Genomic DNA, 15,481 nt, shown 5'->3' with positions numbered 1-15,481 from the left:
TTTCCTGTTATTCAGTATGTACTGCCCTGCACATATCCTACCTATTTAACAGACTTTAGATAAAAGCGAGTATTTTCCCATATCAATAAATGTTTTGGTGCGAAGCTGTGTGCTGGCCTCAGAGAACCATCCCCTGCCATCTATCTCACTACTTCACTGAGTACAAAATAAGAAGGCTTTCTGTTTAGCAACAAAACAATAATTAATTTTTCATGTGAGCACCAAAGTCTTGAAGAGCACAGAATATTTTTGAATATACCTGTAAGTGGCCCTGAAGAGAGAGGAACAACAGAACCAAGGAATTGTTTTATTTTCTCCCTTGTTAGTTATTTCAAGAAAATCTTTATGTAAAACTACAACTCTTTTAGCTTTTCCCTGACACGTTCATTCTGAAGACTACACTTGACCTTCAACTATGTCCTTTATTAGGAGGATTATACCTAAACACTCCTTCATTTTATTGCTAATGAAGGCAGATGCAATGTGTTTTCTATCTGATCCCCAGCATTAGGATTATCCCAAGAGTGGCATTTATGTTCTTATAGTTCTTTGGTATAAATAAATATCAAAGTAGGAAGACCAATCTGTACTCCACTAGGAATAATAAACTAAAATAATGTGGCATCCATTTTGCTTGGGGTATCTAAATGTGTTTTTATAATTGTAGAAGTGTATGGCTTTTCCATACAGCTGTCATGAATTCCAGGCCATTAAAAAAAAATAGAATGAGTTCCAAAGCATTTAAAAAGGGACTCTGCCTTTCAAATGATGTGTATTAAAAATAGTTTTCATTTTGGTATGACATGGTTCTCCAAAGATAAATCTCTCACTTTCTCAAAAACTGAACAAATCTCTCTCCCTCGCAGCAAATAACCACCAAACACAACAATAAAAACAAACAAAGCAATGCCTGTCCTCAAAACCTCTAACTAATTAAGCTATTTCTTTTACAGGCTGGGCAGAGATAAAAGAGCACAAGATTATTTCTGTTTAATATGTGGGCAATGCTCAGAGAATATGGTGATGGGGGGCGACAGAAGTACCTGGATGAATGGCTGGATAGACAGGTAATATGCCTTAACATACAATAGAATAGAATTATTCTGGTTATAAGTATATGGTAAAGATGAGAGGCTTCATTGTGATGTATAAAGGAGACCTGAACATGTTTGTGTGAGTGCACTCATTTCTGCTTATTTCTTACATTAGCAGTTGCCTTGTTTACCCTATTTCACCCTGAAAAACTCTACCAAAACAGAACTAATAAGATTATGACCTCACAAGTACTGTACCAAGAAAAGTGAAAATATGAGCAGTTGAGAAGTGAAGATAATTTGACGGACTGTTTTAAAATGCTTAGGTTTTTTTTTTGTTAACTCTTATTAATTTAAATGTCAAACTGGTAGGAGGAAAAAAAATTGTTAAAATAAATCACTTCACTCTCTCAATTATAAATGGAGAAAAAGCCAATTCTAGCTCTTTACCTACAAGAAAATATGCAGGAAAACCCAGATTTATAATCCTAAGATTAAAAAAAAAAGCAGAAGAAAACTTTAAAAACCCACCTTTCAGACTTTCTTTATACATAAGCAAACAAAAGAAAAAAGATGGATAAAAATCCACACTTTTCTTCAAGCCATATTTAAAAGATAAATTCAAAAAAAGTCAGATTCTGATCCCCTGGGTTATGTCAATGAGTCATCTCACAGTAGTCAGTGGAACAATTTGTGGAGTAAGGTGCTGCATACTGTGAATAAGGGTTTCAGAATCTAGTCCAAAGTCACTCAGGGAATGTTTAATAGAGAATTAGAATCTAATGTAATTACAGAAATTAATCAATGATCAGTTTATAATGTATCTGTACCAAACATTGGATGCATTTCAGTTTCTGAGTGGTGTACACATCAAATTTTGGTCCCTTTTTCAGAGTTCACAGCACCCTGCTTATATGTAGATCTGTATCTACAGAACTGAACGTAAACAAAGATATGTATGCAGTAGTTTGAGAAGCTAATGTGCTCAGAGATGCAATGTTCTGTTCAACTTGCTTCACTTTTGTATCTCACATTTGTTCATAGAAAGTAAACTGCCAAAGGAGGCAGCACTTTTTCCCTTTACTGTATTTTCCTCCTTTGCCCTGGTTTTTGCTAGTAACAATGAACCTCCAAAGGTTCAAAGGACTGTATGGTCAGCTAAATAATCAAAACTGTGGAAGTTCCCCATACGCACCCAAACCAAGCTACTCAGCCTATGCTCCTCCAGTACCATATTCTATTGCTTGTAGTGGGAAGGATCCCAGTGCTTGCTACCCCTTTGACATCAGGGTTATCTGGGAATCTCACTCCATGATATTCCAAAGGCAATCAGGTGGTTTGCACCCCCCTGCTGAATCTACAATATAATCTCCCTTTCTAAGGTGGGGTTGGGCTTTCTTCAAGGGAATTGGAGAGAAGGAACAAACCTCCTGATCATCCCACCTCAGAAAGCAAGAGGGGAGGATCCAACTGAAAATTCAGGAGGGCAGAACAGACCTCCCAAATTCTTGTGAAGGCCTCAGAGGAGGGAACCAGGCTTCTGGGCCTTCCTTCCATCAAGAAAACCTGCCATATCCGCTAAGAGTAGGTGGAAGGTTGAGGAATGATTAGTTCAGTTCATCTCCCTCTGGGATGGTACAGGGCTCTTAACTGAATGTTTGGGTCCTAGGAAAGGGAAATCTTGGGGAACATGAGCTGGGTTTGAGGGTTCTTAACATTTCTGAAGCTGCCTGCCTATCCCCAGGGTAATCTGTTTTATTGTATTCCCTTCTGTTCTTGGGTTGGTAACACTGCAAGTTATCCATTCACACACACACACACACACTCTCTCTCTCTCTCTCAGTGGAATCATTGTTTAGACTTCGAAATAACTTTACTGGAGGTCAGAAGTCCAGCACAGTAATGGTGACCCTTATAGATTTTACATACCATGTCACATTGACACTCAGTAACTGGAAGACTAGATTCCAATAGGAAAAAACCAGTAACAACCTAAATCAACTTCTTACAGTGATGGCAAGTGTCCAGCTGACCCTTTTCTTTGTTCTGGGTTGAGGTTAAGTATGTTGCTTCACCAAATTGACCCATTTAATAGCAAGGAGTGAGGAAAAATGCCTCTAACCAATTCTTTTTTGAGTACACAATGAATGAATGGCAAGGCAGTGTTTGTATGATGAACATATGAAAACATGCAGAAAAATTACAGTTCAAAGAAACACATTACGTTTACAAGTAAAAAAGTTCTAACATGAGATTTTATGGAAAAATCTGGGTATAATCAGAAGTCACTGAAGATATTCTCTCTGTTTTGACCAAACGAGATTGTCCTTTGTTTATTGTTTATCTAGACCTTAGCCCATCCAGCCCAGCAGGTAAATACATCATCGGTGATAAGAGGACTAATCTTCCACTGTAACTACATTTAATTTCCACTTGTTATTACCTTGAAATTACACATCCAAACCCATATGTTATTATTTAACATTTATAGTGGGGTAGTCCCTAGTGACCAATCAAGTCAGGTTTCCATTGTGTTAGGTGCTCTACAAATATATAGTAAATGACAGCTCCTACCCCAAACAATTTAGAATAGAGTCATAGCGTTTAAGGCGAGAAGGGACCACAAAATCATCTGAAATGAGTCAATACAAATTTTGAAGTGGCACAAAAAGCTCTGCATTTTCCCCTTGAAGACAGCTACAGGTGTGAGAGAGAGAGAGACAGACCGACCTCTTCCCAATAAGCAACCAGCCTGCTTTTAAAGCCTGATTATTTCTTCAGATTGTGGGGAAGGAGGGAAAGCTGATGAGCTAAGGGGTTGCCAGAGAATAGAATAGAAGCCCCCACCTCCTGCAAACGTTAAGAAACAGGAAGAGAAGGTGACTGAAGGGAGAACAAATTAGGATAAGTGCCCCTGTTTTTACATGTTTATCCAGACCAAACCTCGGAACCTTCCAAGATCATCCCTCACCAATTAACATATTAAGCTGGCTATTTAACACCTACGTTTGGATCTCCAGTACAAGAGTCCATAATCACACATTATAGAAGCCAAGGTCCTGCCTTCTTGGTCTCAAAGTTATCTATCAGTCGGATGGAAAGTTTTTTGGGGTGTGTGGTTTTTTTTTTGGTTTTTTTTTTTGGTTTTTTTCAACAAGAAATGTTCTGAAATCTGAATCCATGGGGAGACATAATAGATAATTAAAACAAAAAAGAACCATTACTTAGAAATGATAATTGCTTTGTCAATTTTCCTTTATTTCCTCAGTACCCAGTATAAATAGTTCCTTGGAAAATATGTAGGAAATAACATGCATAATACCGTTTTTCTACCTGAGTCTAACCTTTGTTTCCTTACTTATCTTGTTGATAAGAGGCAGGTTTTAACTGTCGTCTTTTTCATGACTTCTCAATATGCAAGTTCATACAGATTAAAGTCCATCATTTGAGGCTAACAATTACTTCAAAGATTCTCCTCATCTTGAGATGTGTAACAACAGCAGCACATTTTCGTCTAGTTCTTCAAAGGTTTTTGATCAAAATCTTGTTTTAAATAATGCCCATAGTAGTCTTTTATTTTTGAAAGCAGAAATATGAGGAATTAATGGGGCTTCATTGTCAGTTAACTTTCTAAATTGAGGCTAGTAATACTGATGCTTATTGTCTATACTATAACATTTAAATGGAAAGAAAATAAACTATTTTGTATTTATCAGGCAGTTGTGTTCCAGTGGGTGAACAGACTCTGAGTTGATGAAAATTGGCACTGAAGACTAGGCAGCTATGAAAATTTACCCCAGCTGAGGACTGCTGGAAGGAATGGCTGGGGGCTATCCATGCTCTACCACTGATTCACTGCATGATCTGAAGTAAGTTACTTCTGTCTCAATGTACCCAAATAAAAATCCCTACATATTTACAGGGCTAGCTCCTCAGTTAATGTTCCTAGTACCTACAAAGGCCTCTTCCTGCAAAGAGCTGTGGATTCCAAATGAGCGGACATCCCTTTGCACCCACACCGTCTCACGGAAAAGGTCTGTCAACTCATTTGGATTTCCTGGCTCAAGCAGGACCTGTGGGAAATTACAGGCAAATTTTCAGTGTTGAGCCTGATTTTCAGAGCTGCTGAGGAGTGAGTTCATTAGTGGGTGCTCACCATGTTCTGAAAATTAGACCGATGGTGGTCTCCGATTAGCACACAAACCCCAAGAAACCGCAAATCTGTGGCCACTTTTGACAATGTTGGCCTTCCTATTTTCTGTTGCAAAGCACATATGTAAAGGAAGAAGGTCAGCTGTACTGCTATAGCTGTTAGATCTGAATTGCTCTATGACATGAGTGTTTTCATGAGAATTTGCCAGATCTCTATAATTAACAACAAACAAAAATCTAGCTAGCATTACAATGTACATTACATTTAATCAATTTGCTATTTGTATTCATTATGTATAGCCTCCATTTTTGAGTCATGAAAAGTGGAAAGGCAATTATAAGAAGGAAGAGCATCATGGATAACAAATGATATAAGAAGAGTATAAGCGATATTAATTGGTCAACTGTGCTTGTCAGTATGTTTAAAGTGATTAAGGCAGACGATTAGATAAAACAATTTTGTCTTTGAAGTAAAGCAGAATAATATCTGGGCAATCACTGGCAAGGTATCCTGGCTAGGACTAACATAAACCCATCTACACATGAACTGTGTTAATATATGCTTTAAAAAGCTTTTTAGCTACAGCTATTACTTAAAGAAGTCAATGTAACTTTGAGTGAAATGTGTTATTTGCAGTGCCTGATAGCTTCACCAAACTATAAATAAGTCTGTCAGTATCTCTATTACAGCCCCCATTTGCCAGAGACCGCTAACTCCTCTCTTTTACATTTGAATAGCCTCAAAGAAGGCAAACAAATTAGTGGCTCAGATGTCTTTTTCTGTATAGAAAAAAAGGGAGAACAAATTATTTAAACTTTTTAATCAGGGGAATATCAAAAGGATAAAGTTTTAGCAATTTCATTGGCATGTTCTTCTGAAACACAGTTAAATATAAGTATTAATTAAAAGTAATAAAATTGTAAGAGGTTGCAGAAGAAAAAGGAAGGAAGAAAAAAATGTGGTGCCTTTTAGTATCTTGGAAAAAACACAGGTTTAGAGCAGCCACAGTATCTTCGTATAACAAAAATATGTACTGAACATGTCTACCAGCTATTTTTACAAGCATTTTAAGTAACATCATAAAGGGTAAGTATCTATGCCTGCTGCAGAAATTCTCAAAACGGGAGCTATTCATATCACCAGATCGTGGCCAGATAGGATGCTGCTGACTAAGGGGCTGCTAGAATGTGTCACTGAGCAGCCTGCAAAACCACAGGGAAGCTTGGTTGAATAGGATGTGCTTGGATAGGTCTCTGCTCAGCAGTTTGCTGTGAGCCTGCAATAAGCCGTCGTTCCACTGATTTGGTGCTAATGCCTCCACACTGAGGAGTAGAGGCAGGAAGCAAAGCCAGAAGAATGGGATACATTCTGAGGACCCCTCTCCTCCATGGAGCAACAGGGTCACCATGACAATCATGAGGGAGGGGCACCAGAGCTGGAAGATTTACACATGCACAGAGGCCTGAGGCCAAACTACAACCCACTGCCTGTCCGCATATTGGGTGGCATACTGGTCTCTTCCCTCTAAAAATGGGGATTAAAAACAGAGATCCACTGGCAGGTGGGCTCTGATATTGGCCAGACCTCTGGAAAATGGGAGAAGAGGGAGGTTAGAGAAGCTCCCTGAGAGACAAAAATGGAGAAAACAGCACAAAAATACAGCCCGTTCCCCTTCCTTTTCTGATCAAGCTCCATATAACTTTGGAGAAGACATTGTTCACAGCTGCCCCTGTTTAAGGAGACAGGATAAATCCATTGACCATTCCTCTTTTTAGGAAATATCAGGAAAATGGCAGCCCTCATTGTGGAGTACAAAGCACTGTGGTGGACATTTTGGAAGAGGTCAGTATTTCTAGAAACTGTTTGGATTTTTTTTAATGTATAAAATTCTTAATTAGTAAATATTACTTTAGCTACATTATAACCTCTGCAGTTATCCTTTAGGAAAAGCAGTGGTTGGGTGTTCTTACTATGCAGTGTCACGTACAGAATCTTAGCCTAGTCTCTGCTGGAGACGGTGGTTGTAGGGTTGAAACTGAGCAAAGAGATTGGTGTAGAAAAATCCATGTCTGACAATCACAAACTTGAAAGAGAGAACCATGGTGCTAAGGAAAAACAAAAGTCTGGAAAGAGGGGCTGATCTGTCTCATGAGACATTTGGGAAATATGGTTTGGCCATAAAGATAGCTGAGCATTAGTAATTATAGGGAGTTTCCTCTGCCACTGCCCTCTTAAGATTAGGAAGAGCTTGGCTGATATCCAGGTCTCAAAGGAAGCTTCCTTTTGTGGAGGTCTCTTATAAAGAGTCATGCAGAAATGTGTTTGGGAGATATTCAAAAAAAAGAGTGAAAAAGCTGCAAAAGGCATAATGGATTTACAGTGCCTACATTGCCTGGATAGTAATGTAGCTATTAAAATCAAGTACAAATACCCCAACTGTTTAAAGTCTCCCCCCTCCTGAAGGAAAGAACAATTACTAAAATAGTATATTAGTAAAAAATGCAGTGAATAAAAGCACTAGTAGCAGCAGCGTGACTGGCAAACACGATCAGTAAAGCCAATGCACTTTTTCAAGTAGGGTTGTTATATGAATTTGACAACAAAAGCTATCAACAAGGCATCATGAAGTTTTCATTACCAACATTTTGGACATTTATCACATAAGTACCCTGCCATCTATATATAGAGATCTTATTTTCTATCAACAATGGGGAAAGGATGTGAAGATTCTTGACTTGTTGAACTCGTTCTACAAAACACTATTTGTTTATGTTTCAGATTGCTAGGGAGTTTTTAAAAAAGAAGTAGCAGAAACATTCTTTGGGGCAAGAATTTGAATTGTTTATTTTCCAGTACAAAGGCTTGGGATTTTATGTGAGGCCAGAGAGCATGAGCTTTTTGAAGAAGAGATTGCCCATGCATTTTGGTACTAGGGTATCTTCTCTCAGGGACCACTCAGATGGAGAGAACAAGTATGAGTATATCCATGGAGATGACATTGTTTTAGTCAGTAAACAAGACAAACATATTATTCATGATAATAAAGGAGGGGATGATGGCATAGAGCAATGTTTTTCTCTCCTGCAAGAACAGGAGAGAAGAATTTTGGCAATAGTTGGGTATTAAAGCACACATAATCAATCCTAGGCAGTCACAGCATTATGAAACATCATCATTAGTCTTCTTGGGTCAAACAAATGTATGTTACAAAACAAGGCCTGCAGTCCTGCAACTTTTATATACTGCTGCCCTTAAGTGGAAGTGAAGGCACAGAATGAGCAAGTTGTGTGGAAAAAGTTGCAGGATTGGTGACTAAGAGGATAACTAAGCATGTTTTATAGGAGGAGCTAAAATAAAAAATGTATCTATCTAGAATTTAAATAGTGTGTGATGTAGTTATCTTTAAACTTTGGACTGTGCATGTGTACTACAGAATAGGCTGCCACATTGTAGGACTTGTGCTCATTTGGAAGAATATTTATATGCAGGATATTCCAAGGACTTGCACATACTCAGCTTCTATTGGCTCATGGTTGATTGGGAGTAATTATGTGGTCTTAAGAAGTATCAGTGGTCAGCCATAAAGTTCAATTATGTTGACATGGGAGATCATTAACAGGAGTCTGAAGCAATTATAAGACCCAGGATTCAAAAGTTGGTTGGCTAAAAATGACCATTTGATTAATCAGTCCTAGACTTCAACTATAATATGACCTCAAAGATCAATAACTGGTGCAATTCTTCACATCAAAGCACTATTTAATCAATTGGTTATGCCACTAACCTAAGCTATGTTACTCTCTTCATCTCTAGAGCACATATAATGCAATATGCCTCAGTATGAAAGTGCTCAAATTGGTAGATTAAGATCCATTACCTACTGTATGGCATACTTTACTTTCTACCAGTATCAGAAGAATATGGTTAAATCTGTCATTATTAATTTCTGTAATAGACTGCAGCTACCACCACATGTTGACTTCTGTTTTAGTTCAACACAAGACAGAGTCCCTCAGAGTAAATATTAATCAGGATCAATAAATCTTGTCACTGATCTTAACAGAAGCCAATATCTGACACTCGATCCCAGCCGTAGCCTTTCCTATTACCTTTGGCCCCTGCCCCCAGTGGATTTTTCCTTTCTCCTTTCCCATATTAGATGTAGTCATCCACCTCTGACTCCAGACAGGCTGATTTTCTTCCTGCCCATCCAATCTGGACATAGTGACTCTTTACTCTGTTCCCGGGACCCTGCCAGGACTGTCTTCCTCTCTCTCACCAGCCAGCATCATACCACTTTTTATAACTCACTCTTTGGAGTAAGTGTTGCAATGCACCCCCGCTTCCTCCCCTCTGCCCCACAGGCTCACACAGCCCACGCTCCCCTCTATCTCCCTGAAGGCCGCGTGTTCTGTATGATTCAGTCGTGTGACTGAATCAGTGACATACGAGTATCATCCAGTTACCCTAACCTGTTATCCACTCCGCGCTATCCTGAAACATGGATGTTATCTGGAGGTGTCAGAAATGGGAAGGTATCCGGCATGCATGGGACCTTTCCTCTTTCTGGCTCCTCCTGATTTTCTTTGCAGCAATAAGCAGCTAACGGGCAGCAAGTAACCATTAGGTTCTGCTCATGTTATTTTTCTCTGGGGGTATAGTATGATCTGGCATAGGTGATATTAGACACAGTTGTGGATGGGGATGGTTTCTGGCCCCATTTCACTGTGGTGTTATAAAAGCAAACCTACAGCCAGAAACAGTCAGCACTGAAGCACACCTTTACTGCGCCTCTGCTTTCTAGTTTGATTGACCAAATGTTGGACCTCCTTTGAATGGGCCCAGATCTCAAGGATGTATTGTTCATTATCCACTAGGGACTTCTGCCATTGCATTGCCGTTATTGTATCCCAAGACTGCGGGGATTTGCTGTAACATCAAAAAAGTAGAACAACAAACTGGAAGCCAATATTTAAAAAGCCAGATGTTCAGGGCCTCATGTAATCGTTGTGCTGAATTTGGGAGTGTAGTTAGTGACCTACTGCATAGAAGGGTGAGTATGTCTAACAATTTAACTAAACAAGCCATATGACGATGCTAATTTTATTTTATATATATAGACAAACTTGTTTTCAGATAGTTTAGTTAAATAATCTAGGAACGACTTATTTTAATTGAGGAAAGAGCTTCAGATGTTTTCCTTAAGGATGAAAATGTGTCAATATTTTCTTCCTACCTTTTTTCAGTCAAAATTAAAAACAGATTATTCTTTTCAATCAACATTGTGAAACTTGAAAAAATTTGACCAGCTCTGCTCAGCAGAAAAAATGAGAAGCATGAGAGGCCCATGGTATGTGAAGAATTTTTTCACAGAGCATCCTTTAAATCAGAGCAGTCTTTTGAAGTATTGACTGCCAACCATTAGATAACTCTTTAAACACAATCCTATAGAGGGCAAGACGTTTAAGAAAACTTTGTATGAGAAAAATGTGCGTAAAGGATCAATTATAAAGAAAAACAACATTTTCAATTGGACATCCTCCCTGGTGAAGCTATTTTAGAGCATAGTATCTAATAACCACTGTTCTGTGCCTTCAGCAAATAGATGTACAAATGGACAGACAGATCCTTCATTTAATTGTTCAGGTGCATCACACTGAAGGAATGTGCCTGTTTTGAGTCTCTCAGTGCTGGCTTTTAGACACTTTTTTTTGTTTGAAAATGGGGCACCCTGATGTCATTTTCAGACTGCCTCCGTAAGGGAGTGCTTGTGCCTGCATATGGCATTACAGCAGCAGCTATTCATCCTTCTCAGGAACTGCAGGAGGTACCTCTATTAAAAAGGCCTTTTGGTAGGGTGACCAAACAGCAAATTGTGAAAAATTGGGATGAGGGTAGGGGGTAATAGGAGCCTGTATACAAAAAAGACCCAAAAATTGGTACTGTCCCTATAAAGTCAGGGCATCTGGTCACCCTACCTTTTGGGGAATGTATTTGAAGAAAAAAGAAGGCTCATTACAAGTAACATAAGCCAGAGGGCCAACTCGCTGGCCAGTGTATCAAATAAAGTTCCTAACAGTGGCAGAATTGCAGTCCCTTTCTTCAGAGATTCCTCAAAACCAAAACAATTCAACATGAATCAAACAGATAAAATAGATCGTGCTGTGTGGCTATTTCCTAGGTCTTTTTCCTGAGCCAGACTCCTGCATGTTCCCAACAGGCGTCTCTCCCCAACCCGAGTTCCTTGCTGGTCTTTTATCTGAAGTCCAGGTGACCTGCAGGCTATTTGTGGCGTCAAATCTTGTCCCCCATCTTGCCCTTTTACATCGTGATGCAGGTTTAGCATTGGTGGTAGCTGTGCTGATTCTAAGTTATCTGCTAGGGTTGTCTGTGTTTCAGAATGTTTTGGTTTGGCAGCTGGTCTGTAAGCATCTGCACTGCAATTAATTTCTCTCAGGTTCAGCTGTAGGGAACCTTGTGTATGTTGTCAGTGCCTTTATGATGATGGTTATGAGAGTATCAGAAAAATAAATCCCTCATGTAGGAGGTAGCTAATTAGTCATAAGTGGAGTTAAGCCCAACTCCCTGAAAAGGCCATCCCACCTTATGATAGGCAGGCAATGGTGTAGGTCACACCAACTCTCCCACCCCCCCCAAAAAAATCAACCACCACCCACCAGCTCTGGCCACAGGTATCTGAATATCCTGTATGTGGACAGAAAATAATTTTTCTTATCATTCCAATTCATTTGATAACAAAAGGACCTTAAAATCCTCTCAGAAGGAAATTGCAACAATATAAAGATATTCAACAATTAAAAAAAGATACTGGTATAGAAAATATTCCGCTGCAAATGGTCTAAAGAACAGGAGCATTTTCAAAGGGAAGATTCTTCCCCGATGCCATAAACATTCTTCAAGAAAGTCAGCTGGTGAGTGATGTGCAGTTATTTAATGAGTTAATCTCTCTGAGCTATTTGAACTCTCAGAAGGGCTCCCACCCTGTTAGCTATGTGATATCTTTGAAATGAGCCTTCCAAATGACTCTAAGAATATATTTAAAAGCAGTTAATTTAAACTGAACTTTACCACAATTCCCATCTGGATCAAGTTGTGAGTAATGAGAGGAGGGGCAGGGGGGTTGTTATTGTTGAGCTCTTCTATAATTACTGCAGTCAAGTCTGAGAGAGCCACTGGGCTACATAAATTATTCCTGGTATCAGTGGAGATACATCTGTGATGATTTGGATCTCCATTTCACAAGCTTGGTCTTACTGTTCTTTCCACACAGCAATTCAAAAGAGAGTTATTGGCTGCAGTGATTTACATCTAGCTGGACATTAGCTCACTCACATATTTCCTAAACAGATCATGCAGGGCCAATAAACAGTGGCAAAAAAGTTTCCCCTAAATATCTAGTCACATTCTAAAGCAAATTTACATTTGATCATGTTCTCAACCTTTCTGACAAACATTCAAGTGCACTAGTTTTGTGAAAAGCAAATACTGAGCCCAAATGCTTAAATGATAATTGAAAGCAAATTTTGAATGATAATGCTGATTGTAATAGATACAATTCACAATCTAGGTCTCCTGCTTTGTTGGTTAGTTTTGTAAGTCGTTCACTCAAGTAGCAAAAATACTAGCATGTGGTATCTCCATTTCTGTCTCCTTTCATGTTCACTCCACCATTTCCTCCTCCGCACCAGTGATGCCATCCATAATGCCCATTAACAGCCATCTCTTGTTTCCACCTACATTCTTCTGTGCATTCTCCAGCTTATGATATGCCCTCCCCAAACAAGTTCTCCTGGCCACTTACTTCTCTATATTAAAATTCCTCCTTTAAAATTTCTGCCATATCTCCCACAAGTGAGAGAAAATTAAACTAATTTTAACATACCCATGCCTTGCTGAGTAATCACACGATCCAATCACAGAATACCAGGGTTGGAAGGGACCTCAGGAAGTCATCTAGTCCAACCCCCTGCTCAATGCAGGACCAATCCCCAACTAAATGATCCTAGCCGGGGCTTCATCAAACCTGACCTTAAAAACTTCTAAGAAAGGAGTTTCCACCACCTCCCTAGGTAACCCATTCCAATCATTGTCATCTTTGTCCTTCCTCTCACCTTTCCACCTTCTTGTTGGCTTATAACCCTCACTTGTGGCCAGGGTGTGATCTTGCAAGGACACAATCTCTTGTCCTCCTCCTTGAGCAGCATGGCTCCACAACACCTGCCTACTCAGTGCTGTTACTTAAAAGCCACAACCTGGCCTATGTATTTTCTTTTCTTTACATATAAACTTACAACAATGGCCGTATTTACAAGAGCAGACTGGACAAAGTCCACACAGAAAAAAACTTCACCTGGTATGAACCAACACTGAAGAACACTGTAGGAGAGAAATACTTGACATTTCCACTGTTGTCCCGTCAGAACAGCCTTTATGCTATGGTGACGGCCCTGGTATAAAACAGATTATAGCCCTCATTGTAGATAATGCTTTTAGTGGATAGTATTCCAGGAGCAAAAATGCTCTAAATTATTTATCCTCTCTTCTAAAATACATTGCCTCTCATTCATCTTTAGATCTTTTCTAACCTGCTCTTTCCTAATATTCAGTTCACATCAAAACTGACAGACAATCTCAGCAGCTGATTTACCAGCAGAGGCTGAGTAAGTTATTTTTAGAAAATATATAGTACATTTACTAGCACATTGGAAAGTAACTACAACTAATCAGCAATTGGTTCACAAGCAGAGTGCTTTTGTGATCATCATCAGTTTCTTATTCATGTTTGTTCAGCCATTCTTTGAGCTGGTCAGTAAACGAGATCATCATATCTGAACATTTTCCCAAAAATGTCATCCACTTTTTTCAATCAAAATTTCAGTGAAGATTTTCATCTACAAAGGGAAACATTCAGAAATTTTCACCAGCTCTACCTAGTGTCTAGTTCCCCAAATTCAGCATTCACAACCAATCTTCCAGTTATCAGTCAAAATTAGCACTAAGATTCTTCTATATTCTGTTAACTAGACACTGGTTGCATAAAAGTAGCCCATTCATAGTTTGAGGACAAACCCAGCTGGACTGAAACAGTTTGGTGCAAGGTCTCTCTCTTCGCTACGCAGTTGTACAGCGCCTAGCACAATGGGGTCCCGGTCCGTGACTGCAGCTCCTACCTGCTATTGCAATGCAAATAATTATAAATGATTTCCCCCTTTTTCCAAGCTTGTATTAGGAGGCAATCTGCATTTCCAGAAACAGCCCTACCTGTCACAGGTGTCACTGGTTCCAGCAAAGCAGTGAGAAGCTGCATTTGAACAGTAAATTGACACTTTTGGATTTACAGTTTCCATGCATGCTCTGAAGCTAAGGAAGTCAGTTACATAGTTTTCTGGGGTGAGTCATCTTCACTGCACTTTTGTCTCCAGTCCAGAATGCTCAAAAGGACTATACCATACTGAAACTTCCTTGGAAAGGCTCCAATACCTCCCTTTAGACAGCTCTTTATTTTCACTATTTGAACGATACACATGACAAATAATACAGAGTAATTGTTTTAAATTCCAATGCTTTGCCATGATAGTACAGTGGATACATTATATTTTCCTCTAATAAAATTTAGCTGTTTTCTGAACTCAGATCAGAACTGATGTTTTTGATCATATTATGCTAAATGCTATTTTAAATGCCTGATTTATTAAATTTATTATAAACTGACTTCAGAGTAGGGTTATTGTTTTATAATTTGAAAAACATCTGAGGGTCACCCTGTCCCAAAACCACTGACCAAGATTTAGCAATGGTATGTCACAGTGGTGGTGTAGTGTACTTGGTGGGTGAAAGCAGAGGGGAAGGGGTGTTAAAAGGTTGTTTAATAGTCCAGATAATAAAACTGGTTGTCCAAAAAAAAATATATATATATATATATATATACATCCACGTATCACAAGAGCCCACCCACATCCCAAAAAGTAACACGGGATATTATTTAAACTGGACAAATGGAACTGGATTCCACCTACCTACAATAATATTAAATATGAATATATAATAACAAAAAGATTTGAATACACACACATACTATAAGTTACCACTAAGTGTATTTCACTAAATATAACCCTCTAAATTAAAAAAAAAAATCTGAATCTCTATGTATTACCATGATTTTTTATTTATTTTTAATTCAAGGTTCCCCTTTTCCCAGATCTCTCACTGGGTTCTGTCTAGTGCCCAAGTCAGTTTTTGAGCCTCAAAGCACCTCTCAGCTTCCTATAGAGAT

At 38.9% G+C, this 15,481-nt stretch overlaps 1 long non-coding RNA gene across 3 annotated transcripts in view; it reads left to right on the top strand.

Moving 5' to 3' along the window:
* Positions 1-15,481, top strand: part of LOC116828670 (uncharacterized) — a 108,673-nt gene that overhangs the window by 26,627 nt on the left and 66,565 nt on the right. For all 3 annotated transcript variants that reach the window (XR_012657273.1, XR_004374580.1, XR_004374579.1), the window contains exons 2-3: positions 954-1,067; positions 4,755-4,903. This is a non-coding gene — a long non-coding RNA (uncharacterized LOC116828670). The remainder of the gene's footprint in view (positions 1-953; positions 1,068-4,754; positions 4,904-15,481) is intronic.

This window comes from Chelonoidis abingdonii, chromosome 19, assembly GCF_003597395.2.
Source record: "Chelonoidis abingdonii isolate Lonesome George chromosome 19, CheloAbing_2.0, whole genome shotgun sequence".
Classification (NCBI taxonomy): Eukaryota; Metazoa; Chordata; order Testudines; family Testudinidae; genus Chelonoidis; species Chelonoidis abingdonii.
The sequence above is the reverse complement of the archived record's forward strand: the minus strand, read 5'-3'. Positions and strand labels throughout refer to the sequence as shown.